General features: G+C 44.7%; 1 non-coding gene across 1 annotated transcript; it reads right to left on the bottom strand.

The window, feature by feature from the left end:
- Positions 1-14,325: 14,325 nt before the first annotated feature.
- Positions 14,326-14,398, bottom strand: trnaa-agc (transfer RNA alanine (anticodon AGC)). The gene has a single exon. It is a non-coding gene; the product is annotated as a tRNA-Ala (tRNA).
- Between the last annotated feature and the right edge of the window lie 282 nt (positions 14,399-14,680).

The raw sequence follows: 14,680 nt of genomic DNA on the forward strand, positions 1-14,680 counted from the left end.
ATTCCCCAGTGTTTATGGTTTGCCACAAGGAGCAACCAAGAGGGTCCAGTCTTGTCAGGCTATGCTGTTGTTGCACTTGCTCGTTTACGCGCCAGCACTGGCCGAGGCTCTGTGCATCCTAAAAATGCTGCTATGTTACAAGTGGCTGGTTAGCTCTGTTGGTTAGAGTGTGCTGCTAAAAATGCCAACTTCGTGAGTTCGATCCCCGTACTGGACAGGAGGTACATTTTAAGTTGTTGTTTTTCTTTATCCTCTGCATTGGCTTCAAGGAAACTTCCCACAGCTTTGTTTGTCGGCATCAATTGTGTGTGCTACGCTGCTCCTCTGAAAGTAAGTCATGTCATTCGTTTTCATCTGACATTGTGACATCAGTGTTACATGAAAGTTGCTTGTCACTGTTACATGACAGTAGGTTGTCGTTAGACAAAGCTGCATGAAGTGTGAACTGGAGCGATCTTGGATCCACAAAAAAATGTGTTTTTTGGAGAATGTGGGTATCGATCCCACTACCTCTCGCATGCGAAGCAAGCACTCTACCATTTGATCTTATTCCCCAGGATTTATAATTTGCCACAAGAAGCAACCAAGAGGGTCCTGTCTTGTCAGGCTATGCTGTTGGTGGACTTGCTCGTTTACGCGCCAGCACTGGCCGAGGCTCAGCGCATCCTAAAAATTTTAATCCATTGCAAGTGGCCGGTTAGCTCAGTTGGTTAGAGCGTGATGCTAATAACGCCAAGGTCGTGGGTTCGATCCCTGTACTAGCCATGAGGTACATCTTGAGTTGATGTTTTTCTTTATCCTCTGCATTGGCTTCAAGGAAACTTCCCACAGCTTTGTTTGTTGGCATCAATTGTGTGTGCTACGCTGCTCCTCTGAAAGTAAGTCATGTCATTCGTTTTCATCTGACATTGTGACATCAGTGTTACATGAAAGTTGCTTCTCATTGTTACATGACAGTAGGTTGTCGTTAGACAAAGCTGCATGAAGTGTGAACTGGAGCGTTCTTGGATCCACAAAAAAAATTGTTTTTTTGAGAATGTGGGAATCGATCCCACTACCTCTTTCATGCGAAGCAAGCACTCTGCCATTTGAGCTAATTCCCCAGAGTTTATAATTTGCCACAAGAAGCAACCAAGAGGGTCCAGTCTTGTCAGGCTATGCTGTTGGTGGACTTGCTCGTTTACGCGCCAGCACTGACCGAGGCTCTGTGCATCCTAAAAATGTTGCTATGTTGCAAGAGGCTGGTAAGCTCACTTGGTTAGAGCGTGGTACTAATAACGTAAAGGTCGTGGGTTCGATCCCTGTACCGGCCATGAGGTACATCTTGAGTTGATGTTTTTCTTTATCCTCTGCATTGGCTTCAAGGAAACTTCCCACAGCTTTGTTTGTTGGCATCAATTGTGTGTGCTACGCTGCTCCTCTGAAAGTAAGTCATGTCATTTGTTTTCATCTGACATTGTGACATCAGTGTTACATGAAAGTTGCTTGTCATTGTTACATGACAGTAGGTTGTCGTTAGACAAAGCTGCATGAAGTGTGAACTGGAGCGTTCTTGGATCCACAAAAAAATGTGTTTTTTGGAGAATGTGGGCATCGATCCAACAACCTCTCGCATGCGAAGCAAGCGCTCTACCATTTGAGCTAATTCCCCAGTGTTTATGGTTTGCCACAAGAAGCAACCAAGACGGTCCAGTCTTGTCAGGCTATGCTGTTGGTGCACTTGCTCGTTTACGCGCCAGCACTGTCCGAGGCTCTGTGCATCCAAAAAATGTTGCTATGTTACAAGTGGCTGGTTAGCTCAGTTGGTTAGAGTGTGGTGCTAATAACGCCAAGTTCGTGGGTTCGATCCCCGTACTGGACAGGAGGTACATTTTAAGTTGTTGTTTTTCTTTATCCTCTGCATTGGCTTCAAGGAAACTTGGCACAGCTTTGTTTGTCGGCATCAATTGTGTGTGCTACGCTGCTCCTCTGAAAGTAAGTCATGTCATTCGTTTTCATCTGACATTGTGACATCAGTGTTACATGAAAGTTGCTTGTCATTGTTACATGACAGTAGGTTGTCGTTAGACAAAGCTGCATGAAGTGTGAACTGGAGCGATCTTGGATCCACAAAAAAATGTGTTTTTTGGAGAATGTGGGTATCGATCCCACTACCTCTCGCATGCGAAGCAAGCACTCTACCATTTGAGCTTATTCCCCAGGATTTATAATTTGCCACAAGAAGCAACCAAGAGGGTCCAGTCTTGTCAGGCTATGATGTTGGTGGACTTGCTCGTTTACGCGCCAGCACTGGCCGAGGCTCTGTGCATCCTAAAATTTTTAGTATGTTGCAAGTTCCCGGTTAGCTCAGTGGGTTAGAGTGTGGTGCTAATAACGCCAAGGTCGTTGGTTCGATCTCCGTACTGGCCATGAGCTACATTTTAAGTTGTTGTTTTTCTTTATCCTCTGCATTGGCTTCAAGGAAACTTCCCACAGCTTTGTTTGTTGGCATCAATTGTGTGTGCTACGCTGCACCTCTGAAAGTAAGTCATGTCATTCGTTTTCATCTGACATTGTGACATCAGTGTTACATGAAAGTTGCTTGTCATTGTTACATGACAGTAGGTTGTCGTTAGACAAAGCTGCATGAAGTGTGAACTGGAGCGTTCTTGGATCCACAAAAAAAATAGTTTTTTGGAGAATGTGGGCATCGATCCCACTACCTCTCGCATGCGAAGCAAGCACTCTACCATTTGAGTTAATTCCCTAGCGTTTATGATTTGCCACAAGAAGCAACCAAGAGGGTCCAGTCTTGTCAGGCTATGCTGTTGGTGGACTTGCACGTTTACGCGCCAGCACTGTCCGAGGCTCTGTGCATCCTAAAAATGTTGCTATGTTGCAAGCGGCCGGTTAGCTCACTTGGTTAGAGTGTGGGGCTAATAATGCCAAGTTCGTGGGTTCGATCCCCGTACTGGACAGGAGGTATGTTTTAAGTTGTTGTTTTTCTTTGTCCTCTGCATTGGCTTCAAGGAAACTTCCCACAGCTTTGTTTGTCGGCATCAATTGTGTGTGCTACGCTGCTCCTCTGAAAGTAAGTCATGTCATTCGTTTTCATCTGACATTGTGACATCAGTGTTACATGAAAGTTGCTTGTCACTGTTACATGACAGTAGGTTGTCGTTAGACAAAGCTGCATGAAGTGTGAACTGGAGCGTTCTTGGATCCACAAAAAAAGTGTTTTTTGGAGAATGTGGGCATCGATCCCACCACCTCTCGCATGCTAAGCAAGCACTCTACCATTTGAAATAATTCCCCAGCGTTTATAATTTGCCACACGAAGCAACCAAGAGGGTCCAGTCATGTCAGGCTATGCTGTTGGTGGACTTGCTCGTTTACGCGCCAGCACTGGCCGAGGCTCTGTGCATCCTAAAATTTTTAGTGTCTTGCAAGTTCCCGGTTAGCTCAGTTGGTTAGAGCGTGGTGCTAATAACTCCAAGGTCGTGGGTTCGATCTCCGTACTGGCCATGAGCTACATTTTAAGTTGTTGTTTTTCTTTATCCTCTGCATTGGCTTCAAGGAAACTTCCCACAGCTTTGTTTGTTGGCATCAATTGTGTGTGCTACGCTGCTCCTCTGAAAGTAAGTCATGTCATTCGTTTTCATCTGACATTGTGACATCAGTGTTACATGAAAGTTGCTTGTCATTGTTACATGACAGTAGGTTGTCGTTAGACAAATCTGCATGAAGTGTGAACTGGAGCGTTCTTGGATCCACAAAAAAAATTGTTTTTTTTTGAGAATGTGGGCATCGATCCCACTAGCTCTCGCATGCGAAGCAAGCACTCTACCATTTGAGCTAATTCCCCAGGGTTTATGATTTGCCACAAGGAGCAACCGAAAGGGTTCAGTCTTGTCAGGCTATGCTGTTGGTGGAGTTGCACGTTTACGCGCCAGCACTGTCCGAGGCTCTGTGCATCCTAAAAATGTTGCTATGTTGCAAGCGGCCGGTTAGCTCACTTGTTTAGAGTGTGGTGCTAATAATGCCAAGTTCGTGGGTTCGATCCCCGTACTGGACAGGAAGTATATTTTAAGTTGTTGTTTTTCTTTATCCTCTGCATTGGCTTCAAGGAAACTTCCCACAGCTTTGTTTGTCGGCATCAATTGTGTGTCCTACGCTGCTCCTCTGAAAGTAAGTCATGTCATTAGTTTTCATCTGACATTGTGACATCAGTGTTACATGAAAGTTGCTTGTCACTGTTACATGACAGTAGGTTGTCGTTAGACAAAGCTGCATGAAGTGTGAACTGGAGCGTTCTTGGATCCACAAAAAAAGTGTTTTTTGGAGAATGTGGGCATCGATCCCACTACCTCTCGCATGCTAAGCAAGCACTCTACCATTTGAGCTAATTCCCCAGCGTTCATAATTTGCCACAAGAAGCAACCAAGAGGGTCCAGTCTTGTCAGGCTATGCTGTTGGTGGACTTGCTCGTTTACGCGCCAGCACTGGCCGAGCCTCTGTGCATCCTAAAATTTTTAGTATGTTGCAAGTTCCCGGTTAGCTCAGTTGGTTAGTGTGTGGTGCTAATAACGCCAAGGTCGTGGGTTCGATCTCCGTTCTGGCCATGAGCTACATTTTAAGTTGTTGTTTTTCTTTATCCTCTGCATTGGCTTCAAGGAAACTTCCCACAGCTTTGTTTGTTGGCATCAATTGTGTGTGCTACGCTGCTCCTCTGAAAGTAAGTCATGTCATTCGTTTTCATCTGACATTGTGACATCAGTGTTACATGAAAGTTGCTTGTCATTGTTACATGACAGTAGGTGGTCGTTAGACAAAGCTGCATGAAGTGTGAACTGGAGCGTTCTTGGATCCACAAAAAAAAAATTGTTTTTTGGAGAATGTGGGCATCGATCCCACTACCTCTCGCATGCGAAGCAAGCACTCTACCATTTGAGTTAATTCCCCAGCGTTTATGATTTGCCACAAGGAGCAACCAAGAGGGTCCAGTCTTGTCAGGCTATGCTGTTGGTGGACTTGCACGTTTACGCGCCAGCACTGTCCGAGGCTCTGTGCATCCTAAAAATGTTGCTATGTTGCAAGCGGCCGGTTAGCTCACTTGGTTAGAGTGTGGTGCTAATAATGCCAAGTTCGTGGGTTTGATCCCCGTACTGGACAGGAGGTACATTTTAAGTTGTTGTTTTTCTTTATCCTCTGCATTGGCTTCAAGGAAACTTCCCACAGCTTTGTTTGTCGGCATCAATTGTGTGTGCTACGCTGCTTCTCTGAAAGTAAGTCATGTCATTCGTTTTCATCTGACATTGTGACATCAGTGTTACATGAAAGTTGCTTGTCACTGTTACATGACAGTAGGTTGTCGTTAGACAAACCTGCATGAAGTGTGAACTGGAGCGTTCTTGGATCCACAAAAAAAGTGTTTTTTGGAGAATGTGGGCATCGATCCCACTACTTCTCGCATGCTAAGCAAGCACTCTACCATTTGAGCTAATTCCCCAGCGTTTATAATTTGCCACAAGAAGCAACCAAGAGGGTCCAGTCTTGTCAGGCTATGCTGTTGGTGGACTTGCTCGTTTACGCGCCAGCACTGGCCGAGGCTCTGTGCATCCTAAAAATTTTAGTATGTCGTAAGTTCCCGGTTAGCTCAGTTGGTTAGAGCGTGGTGCTAACAACGGGAAGGTCGTGGGTTCGATCTCCGTACTGGCCATGAGCTACATTTTAAGTTGTTGTTTTTCTTTATCCTCTGCATTGGCTTCAAGGAAACTTCCCACAGCTTTGTTTGTTGGCATCAATTGTGTGTGCTACGCTGCTCTTCTGAAAGTAAGTCATGTCATTCGTTTTCATCTGACATTGTGACATCAGTGTTACATGAAAGTTGCTTGTCACTGTTACATGACAGTAGGTTGTCGTTAGACAAAGCTGCATGAAGTGTGAACTGGAGCGTTCTTGGATCCACAAAAAAAATGTTTTTTGGAGAATGTGGGCATCGATCCCACTACCTCTCGCATGCTAAGCAAGCACTATACCATTTGAGCTAATTCCCCAGCGTTTATAATTTGCCACAAGAAGCAACCAAGAGGGTCCAGTCTTGTCAGGCTATGCTGTTGGTGGACTTGCTCGTTTACGCGCCAGCACTGGCCGAGGCTCTGTGCATCCTAAAAATTTTAGTATGTTGCAAGTTCCCGGTTAGCTCAGTTGGTTAGAGCGTGGTGATAACAACGGCAAGGTCGTGGGTTCCATCTCCGTACTGGCCATGAGATACATTTTAAGTTGTTGTTTTTCTTTATCCTCTGCATTGGCTTCAAGGAAACTTCCCACAGCTTTGTTTGTTGGCATCAATTGTGTGTGCTACGCTGCTCCTCTGAAAGCAAGTCATGTCATTCGTTTTCATCTGACATTGTGACATCAGTGTAACATGAAAGTTGCTTGTCATTGTTACATGACAGTAGGTTGTCGTTAGACAAAGCTGCATGAAGTGTGAACTGGAGCGTTCTTGGATCCACAAAAAAAATTGTTTTTTTGGAGAATGTGGGCATCGATCCCACTACCTCTCGCATGCGAAGCAAGCACTATACCATTTGAGCTAATTCCCCAGCGTTTATGATTTGCCACAAGGAGCAACCAAGAGGGTCCAGTCTTGTCAGGCTATGCTGTTGGTGGACTTGCTCGTTTACGCGCCAGCACTGGCCGAGGCTCTGTACATCCTAAAAATTTGAGTATGGTGCAAGTTCCCGGGTTAGCTCAGTTGGTTAGAGCGTGGTGCTAACAACGGCAAAGTCGTGGGTTCGATCTCCGTACTGGCCATGAGCTACATTTTAAGTTGTTGTTTTTCTTTATCCTCTGCATTGGCTTCAAGGAAACTTCCCACAGCTTTGTTTGTTGGCATCAATTGTGTGTGCTACGCTGCTCCTCTGAAAGCAAGTCATGTCATTCGTTTTCATCTGACATTGTGACATCAGTGTAACATGAACGTTGCTTGTCATTGTTACATGACAGTAGGTTGTCGTTAGACAAAACTGCATGAAGTGTGAACTGGAGCGTTCTTGGATCCAAAAAAAAAGTGTTTTTTGGAGAATGTGGGCATCGATCCCACTACCTCTCGCATGCTAAGCAAGCACTCTACCATTTGAGATAATTCCCCAGCCTGTATGATTTTCCACAAGGAGCAACCAAGAGGGTCCAGTCTTGTCAGGCTATGCTGTTGGTGGACTTGCTCGTTTACGCGCCAGCACTGGCCGAGGCTCTGTGCATCCTAAAAATTGTAGTATGTTGCAAGTTCCCGGTTAGCTCAGTTGGTTAGAGCGTGGTGCTAACTTCGTCAAGGTCGTGGGTTCGAACTCCGTACTGGACATGAGATACATTTTAAGTTGTTGTTTTTCTTAATCCTCTGCATTGGCTTCAAGGAAACTTCCCACAGCTTTGTTTGTCGGAATCAATTGTGTTTGCTACGCTGCTCCTCTGAAAGTAAGTCATGTCATTCGTTTTCATCTGACATTGTGACATCAGTGTTACATGAAAGTTGCTTGTCACTGTTACATGACAGTAGGATGTCGTTAGACAAAGCTGCATGAAGTGTGAACTGGAGCGTTCTTGGATCCACAAAACAAGTTTTATTTGGACAATGTGGGCATCGATCCCACTACCTCTCGCATGCTAAGCAAGCACTCTACCATTTGAGCTAATTCCCCAGCATTTATAATTTGCCACAAGAAGCAACCAAGAGGGTCCAGTCTTGTCAGGCTATGCTGTTGGTGGACTTGCTCGTTTACGCGCCAGCACTGGCCGAGGCTCTGTGCATCCTAAAAATTTTAGTATGTTGCAAGATCCCGGTAAGCTCAGTTGGTTAGAGCGTGGTGCAAATAACGCCAAGGTCGTGGGTTCGATCTCCGTACTGGCCATGAGCTACATTTTAAGTTGTTGTTTTTCTTTATCCTCTGCATTGGCTTCAAGGAAACTTCCCACAGCTTTGTTTGTTGGCATCAATTGTGTGTGCTACGCTGCTCCTCTAAAAGCAAGTCATGTCATTCGTTTTCATCTGACATTGTGACATCAGTGTAACATGAAAGTTGCTTGTCATTGTTACATGACAGTAGGTTGTCGTTAGACAAAGCTGCATGAAGTGTGAACTGGAGCGTTCTTGGATCCACAAAAAAAATGTGTTTTTTTGGAGAATGTGGGCATCGATCCCACTACCTCTCGCATGCGAATCAAGCACTCTACCATTTGAGCTAATTCCCCAGCGTTTATGATTTGCCACAAGGAGCAACCAAGAGGGTCCAGTCTTGTCAGGCTATGCTGCTCCTCTGAAAGTAAGTCAGGTCATTCGTTTTCTTTTGAGATTGTGACATCAGTGTTACATGAAAGTTGCTGGTCATTGTTACATGACAGTAGGTTGTCGTTAGACAAAACTGCATGAAGTGTGAACTGTAGCGTTCTTGGATCCACAAAAAAAAATTGTTTTTTGGAGAATGTGGGCATCGATCCCACTACCTCTCACATGCTAAGCAATCATTTTAACATTTGAGCTAATTCCCCAGACTATTTAATTTGCCACAAGGAGCAACCAAGAGGGTCCAGTCTTGTCAGGCTATGCTGCTCCTCTGAAAGTAAGTCAGGTCATTCATTTTCTCTTGACATTGTGACATCAGTGTTACATGAAAGTTGCTTGTCATTGTTACATGACAGTAGGTTGTCGTTAGACAAAAATGCATGAAGTGTGAACTGGAGCGTTCTTGGATCCACACATTTTTTTTGTTTTTTGGAGAATGTGGGCATCGATCCCACTACCTCTCACATGCTAAGCACGCACTCTACCATTTGAGCTAATTCCCCAGCCTTTATGGTTTGCCACAAGGAGCAACCAAGAGGGTCCAGTCTTGTCAGGCTATGCTGTTGGTGGACTTGTAAGTTTACGCGCCAGCACTGGCCGAGGCTCTGTGCATCCTAAAAATTTTGCTTCGTTGCAAGTGGCATGTTAGCTCAGTTGGTTAGAGCGTGGTGCTAATAACGCCAAGGTCGTGGGTTCGTTTCCCGTACTGGCCATGAGGTACAACTTGAATTTATGTTTTTCTTTATCCTCTGCATTGGCTTCAAGGAAACTTCCCACAGCTTTGTTTGTGGGCATCAATTGTGTGTGCTACGCTGCTCTTCTGAAAGTAAGTCATGTCATTCGTTTTCATCTGACATTGTGACATCAGTGTTACATGAAAGTTGCTTGTCATTGTTACATCAGAGTAGGTTGTCGTTAGACAAAGCTGCATGAAGTGTGAACTGGAGCGTTCTTGGATCCACAAAAAAAATGTGTTTATTTGGAGAATGTGGGAATCGATCACACAACCTCTCTCATGCTATGCAAGCACTCTACCATTTGAGCTAATTCCCCGGCCTTATTATATTGCCACAAGGAGCAACCAAGAGGGTCCAGTCTTGTCAGGCTATGCTGCTCCTCTGAAAGTAAGTCAGGTCATTCGTTTTCTTTTGAGATTGTGACATCAGTGTTACATGAAAGTTGCTGGTCATTGTTACATGACAGTAGGTTGTCGTCAGACAAAACTGCATGAAGTGTGAACTGTAGCGTTCTTGGATCCACAAAATAATTGTGTTTTTTGGAGAATGTGGGCATCGATCGCACTACCTCTCACATGCTAAGCAATCATTTTAACATTTGAGCTAATTCCCCAGACTATTTAATTTGCCACAAGGAGCAACCAAGAGGGTCCAGTCTTGTCAGGCTATGCTGCTCCTCTGAAAGTAAGTCAGGTCATTCATTTTCTCTTGACATTGTGACATCAGTGTTACATGAAAGTTGCTTGTCATTGTTACATGACAGTAGGTTGTCGTCAGACAAAACTGCATGAAGTGTGAACTGGAGCTTTCTTGGATCCACAAAAAAAAATTGTTTTTTGGAGAATGTCGGCATCGATCCCACTACCTCTGGCATGCTAAGCAAGCACTCTACCATTTGAGCTAATTCCCCAGCCTTTATGATTTGCCACAAGGAGCAACCAAGAGGGTTCAGTCTTGTCAGGCTATGCTGTTGGTGGACTTGCTCGTTTACGCGCCAGCACTGGCCGAGCCTCTGTGCATCCTAGACATTTTGTTACATTGCAAGCGGCTGGTTAGCTCAGTTGTTTAGAGTGTGGTGCTAATAACGACAAGGTTGTGGGTTTGATCCCCGTACTGGCCTTGAGGTACATTTTAAGTTGTTGTTTTTCTTTACCCTCTGCATTGGCTTCAAGGAAACTTCCCACAGCTTTGTTTGTGGGCATCAATTGTGTGTGCTACGCTGCTCCTCTGAAAGTAAGTCATGTCATTCGTTTTCATCTGACATTGTGACATCGGTGTTACATGAAATTTGCTTGTCATTGTTACATGACAGTAGGTTGTCGTTAGACAAAGCTGCATGAAGTGTGAACTGTAGCGTTCTTGGATCCACAAAAAAATGTGATTTTTGAAGAATGTGGGTATCGATCCCACTACCTCTCGCATGCGAAGCAAGCACTCTACCATTTGAGCTTATTCCCCAGGGTTTATAATTTTCCCCAAGAAGCAACCAAGAGGGTCCAGTCTTGTCAGGCTATGCTGTTGGTGTACTTGCTCGTTTACGCGCCAGCACTGGCCGAGGCTCTGTGCATCCTGAAAATGTTGCTATTTTGCAAGCGGCCGGTTAGCTCACTTGGTTAGAGTGTGGTGCTAATAATGCCAAGTTCGTGGGTTCGATCGCCGTACTGGACAGGAGGTACATTTTAAGTTGTTGTTTTTCTTTATCCTCTGCATTGGCTTCAAGGAAACTTCCCACAGCTTTGTTTGTCGGCATCAATTGTGTGTGCTACGCTGCTCCTCTGAAAGTAAGTCATGTCATTCGTTTTCATCTGACATTGTGACATCAGTCTTACATGAAAGTTGCTTGTCACTCTTACATGACAGTAGGTTGTCGTTAGACAAAGCTGCATGAAGTGTGAACTGGAGCGTTCTTGGATCCACAAAAAAAGTGTTTTTTGGAGAATGTGGGCATCGATCCCACTACCTCTCGCATGCTAAGCAAGCTCTCTACCATTTGAGCTAATTCCCCAGCATTTATAAATTGCCACAAGAAGCAACCAAGAGGGTCCAGTCTTGTCAGGCTATGCTGTTCGTGGACTTGCTCGTTTACGCGCCAGCACTGGCCGAGGCTCTGTGCATCCTAAAAATTTTAGTATCATGCAAGTTCCCGGTTAGCTCAGTTGGTTAGAGCATGGTGCTAATAACACCTAGTTCGTGGGTTCGATCTCCGTACTGGCCATGAGCTACATTTTAAGTTGTTGTTTTTCTTTATCCTCTGCATTGGCTTCAAGGAAACTTCCCACAGCTTTGTTTGTTGGCATCAATTGTGTGTGCTACGCTGCTCCTCTGAAAGCAAGTCATGTCATTCGTTTTCATCTGACATTGTGACATCAGTGTAACATGAAAGTTGCTTGTCATTGTTACATGACAGTAGGTTGTCGTTAGACAAAGCTGCATGAAGTGTGAACTGGAGCGTTCTTGGATCCACAAAAAAAATTGTTTTTTTGGAGAATGTGGGCATCGATCCCACTACCTCTCGCATGCGAAGCAAGCACTATACCATTTGAGCTAATTCCCCAGCGTTTATGATTTGCCACAAGGAGCAACCAAGAGGGTCCAGTCTTGTCAGGCTATGCTGTTGGTGGACTTGCTCGTTTACGCGCCAGCACTGGCCGAGGCTCTGTACATCCTAAATATTTGAGTATGGTGCAAGTTCCCGGTTAGCTCAGTTGGTTAGAGCGTGGTGCTAACAACGGCAAAGTCGTGGGTTCGATCTCCGTACTGGCCATGAGCTACATTTTAAGTTGTTGTTTTTCTTTATCCTCTGCATTGGCTTCAAGGAAACTTCCCACAGCTTTGTTTGTTGGCATCAATTGTGTGTGCTACGCTGCTCCTCTGAAAGCAAGTCATGTCATTCGTTTTCATCTGACATTGTGACATCAGTGTAACATGAACGTTGCTTGTCATTGTTACATGACAGTAGGTTGTCGTTAGACAAAACTGCATGAAGTGTGAACTGGAGCGTTCTTGGATCCACAAAAAATTGTGTTTTTTGGAGAATGTGGGCATCGATCCCACTACCTCTCGCATGCTAAGCAAGCACTCTACCATTTGAGCTAATTCCCCAGCCTGTATGATTTTCCACAAGGAGCAACCAAGAGGGTCCAGTCTTGTCAGGCTATGCTGTTGGTGGACTTGCTCGTTTACGCGCCAGCACTGGCCGAGGCTCTGTGCATCCTAAAAATTGTAGTATGTTGCAAGTTCCCGGTTAGCTCAGTTGGTTAGAGCGTGGTGCTAACTTCGTCAAGGTCGTGGGTTCGATCTCCGTACTGGACATGAGATACATTTTAAGTTGTTGTTTTTCTTTATCCTCTGCATTGGCTTCAAGGAAACTTCCCACAGCTTTGTTTGTCGGCATCAATTGTGTGTGCTACGCTGCTCCTCTGAAAGTAAGTCATGTCATTCGTTTTCATCTGACATTGTGACATCAGTGTTACATGAAAGTTGCTTGTCACTGTTACATGACAGTAGGTTGTCGTTAGACAAAGCTGCATGAAGTGTGAACTGGAGCGTTCTTGGATCCACAAAAAAAGTGTTATTTGGACAATGTGGTCATCGATCCCACTACCTCTCGCATGCTAAGCAAGCACTCTACCATTTGAGCTAATTCCCCAGCATTTATAATTTGCCACAAGAAGCAACCAAGAGGGTCCAGTCTTGTCAGGCTATGCTGTTGGTGGACTTGCTCGTTTACGCGCCAGCACTGGCCGAGGCTCTGTGCATCCTAAAAATTTTAGTATGTTGCAAGTTCCCGGTAAGCTCAGTTGGTTAGAGCGTGGTGCAAATAACGCCAAGGTCGTGGGTTCGATCTCCGTACTGGCCATGAGCTACATTTTAAGTTGTTGTTTTTCTTTATCCTCTGCATTGGCTTCAAGGAAACTTCCCACAGCTTTGTTTGTTGGCATCAATTGTGTGTGCTACGCTGCTCCTCTAAAAGCAAGTCATGTCATTCGTTTTCATCTGACATTGTGACATCAGTGTAACATGAAAGTTGCTTGTCATTGTTACATGACAGTAGGTTGTCGTTAGACAAAGCTGCATGAAGTGTGAACTGGAGCGTTCTTGGATCCACAAAAAAAATTGTTTTTTTGGAGAATGTGGGCATCGATCCCACTACCTCTCGCATGCGAATCAAGCACTCTACCATTTGAGCTAATTCCCCAGCAATTATGATTTGCCACAAGGAGCAACCAAGAGGGTCCAGTCTTGTCAGGCTATGCTGCTCCTCTGAAAGTAAGTCAGGTCATTCGTTTTCTTTTGAGATTGTGACATCAGTGTTACATGAAAGTTGATGGTCATTGTTACATGACAGTAGGTTGTCGTTAGACAAAACTGCATGAAGTGTGAACTGTAGCGTTCTTGGATCCACAAAAAAAAATTGTTTTTTGGAGAATGTGGGCATCGATCCCACTACCTCTCACATGCTAAGCAATCATTTTAACATTTGAGCCAATTCCCCAGACTATTTAATTTGCCACAAGGAGCAACCAAGAGGGTCCAGTCTTGTCAGGCTATGCTGCTCCTCTGAAAGTAAGTCAGGTCATTCATTTTCTCTTGACATTGTGACATCAGTGTTACATGAAAGTTGCTTGTCATTGTTACATGACAGTAGGTTGTCGTTAGACAAAAATGCATGAAGTGTGAACTGGAGCTTTCTTGGATCCACAAAAAAAAAATGTTTTTTGGAGAATGTCGGTATCGATCCCACTACCTCTGGCATGCTAAGCAAGCACTCTACCATTTGAGCTAATTCCCCAGCCTTTATGATTTGCCACAAGGAGCAACCAAGAGGGTTCAGTCTTGTCAGTCTATGCTGTTGGTGGACTTGCTCGTTTACGCGCCAGCACTGGCCGAGCCTCTGTGCATCCTAGACATTTTGTTACATTGCAAGCGGATGGTTAGCTCAGTTGGTTAGAGCGTGGTGCTAATAAAGCCAAGGTTGTGGGTTTGATCCGCGTACTGGCCATGAGGTACATTTTAAGTTGTTGTTTTTCTTTATCCTCTGCATTGGCTTCAAGGAAACTTCCCACAGCTTTGTTTGTGGGCATCAATTGTGTGTGCTACGCTGCTCCTCTGAAAGTAAGTCATGTCATTCGTTTTCATCTGACATTGTGACATCGGTGTTACATGAAATTTGCTTGTCATTGTTACATGACAGTAGGTTGTCATTAGACAAAACTGCATGAAGTGTGAACTGGATCTTTCTTGGATCCACAAAAGAATTGTGTTTTTTGGAGAATGTGGGGATCGATCCCACTACCTCTCGCATGCTAAGCAAGCACTCTACCATTTGAGCTAATTCCCCAGCCTTCATGATTTGCCACAAGGAGCAACCAAGAGGGTCCAGTCTTGTCAGGCTATGCTGTTGGTGGACTTGCTCGTTTACCCGCCAGCACTGGCCGAGCCTCTGTGCATCCTAAAAATGTTGTTCCATTGCAAGAGGCGTGTTAGCTCAGTTGTTTAGAGCGTGGTGCTAATAAAGCCAAGGTTGTGGGTTTGATCCCGTACTGGCCATGAGGTACATTTTAAGTTGTTGTTTTTGCTTTACCCTCTGCATTGGCTTCAAGGAAACTTCCCACAGCTTTGT

The sequence above is a fragment of the Salvelinus fontinalis genome, chromosome 22 (genome assembly GCF_029448725.1).
Source record: "Salvelinus fontinalis isolate EN_2023a chromosome 22, ASM2944872v1, whole genome shotgun sequence".
Lineage (NCBI taxonomy): Eukaryota > Metazoa > Chordata > Actinopteri > Salmoniformes > Salmonidae > Salvelinus > Salvelinus fontinalis.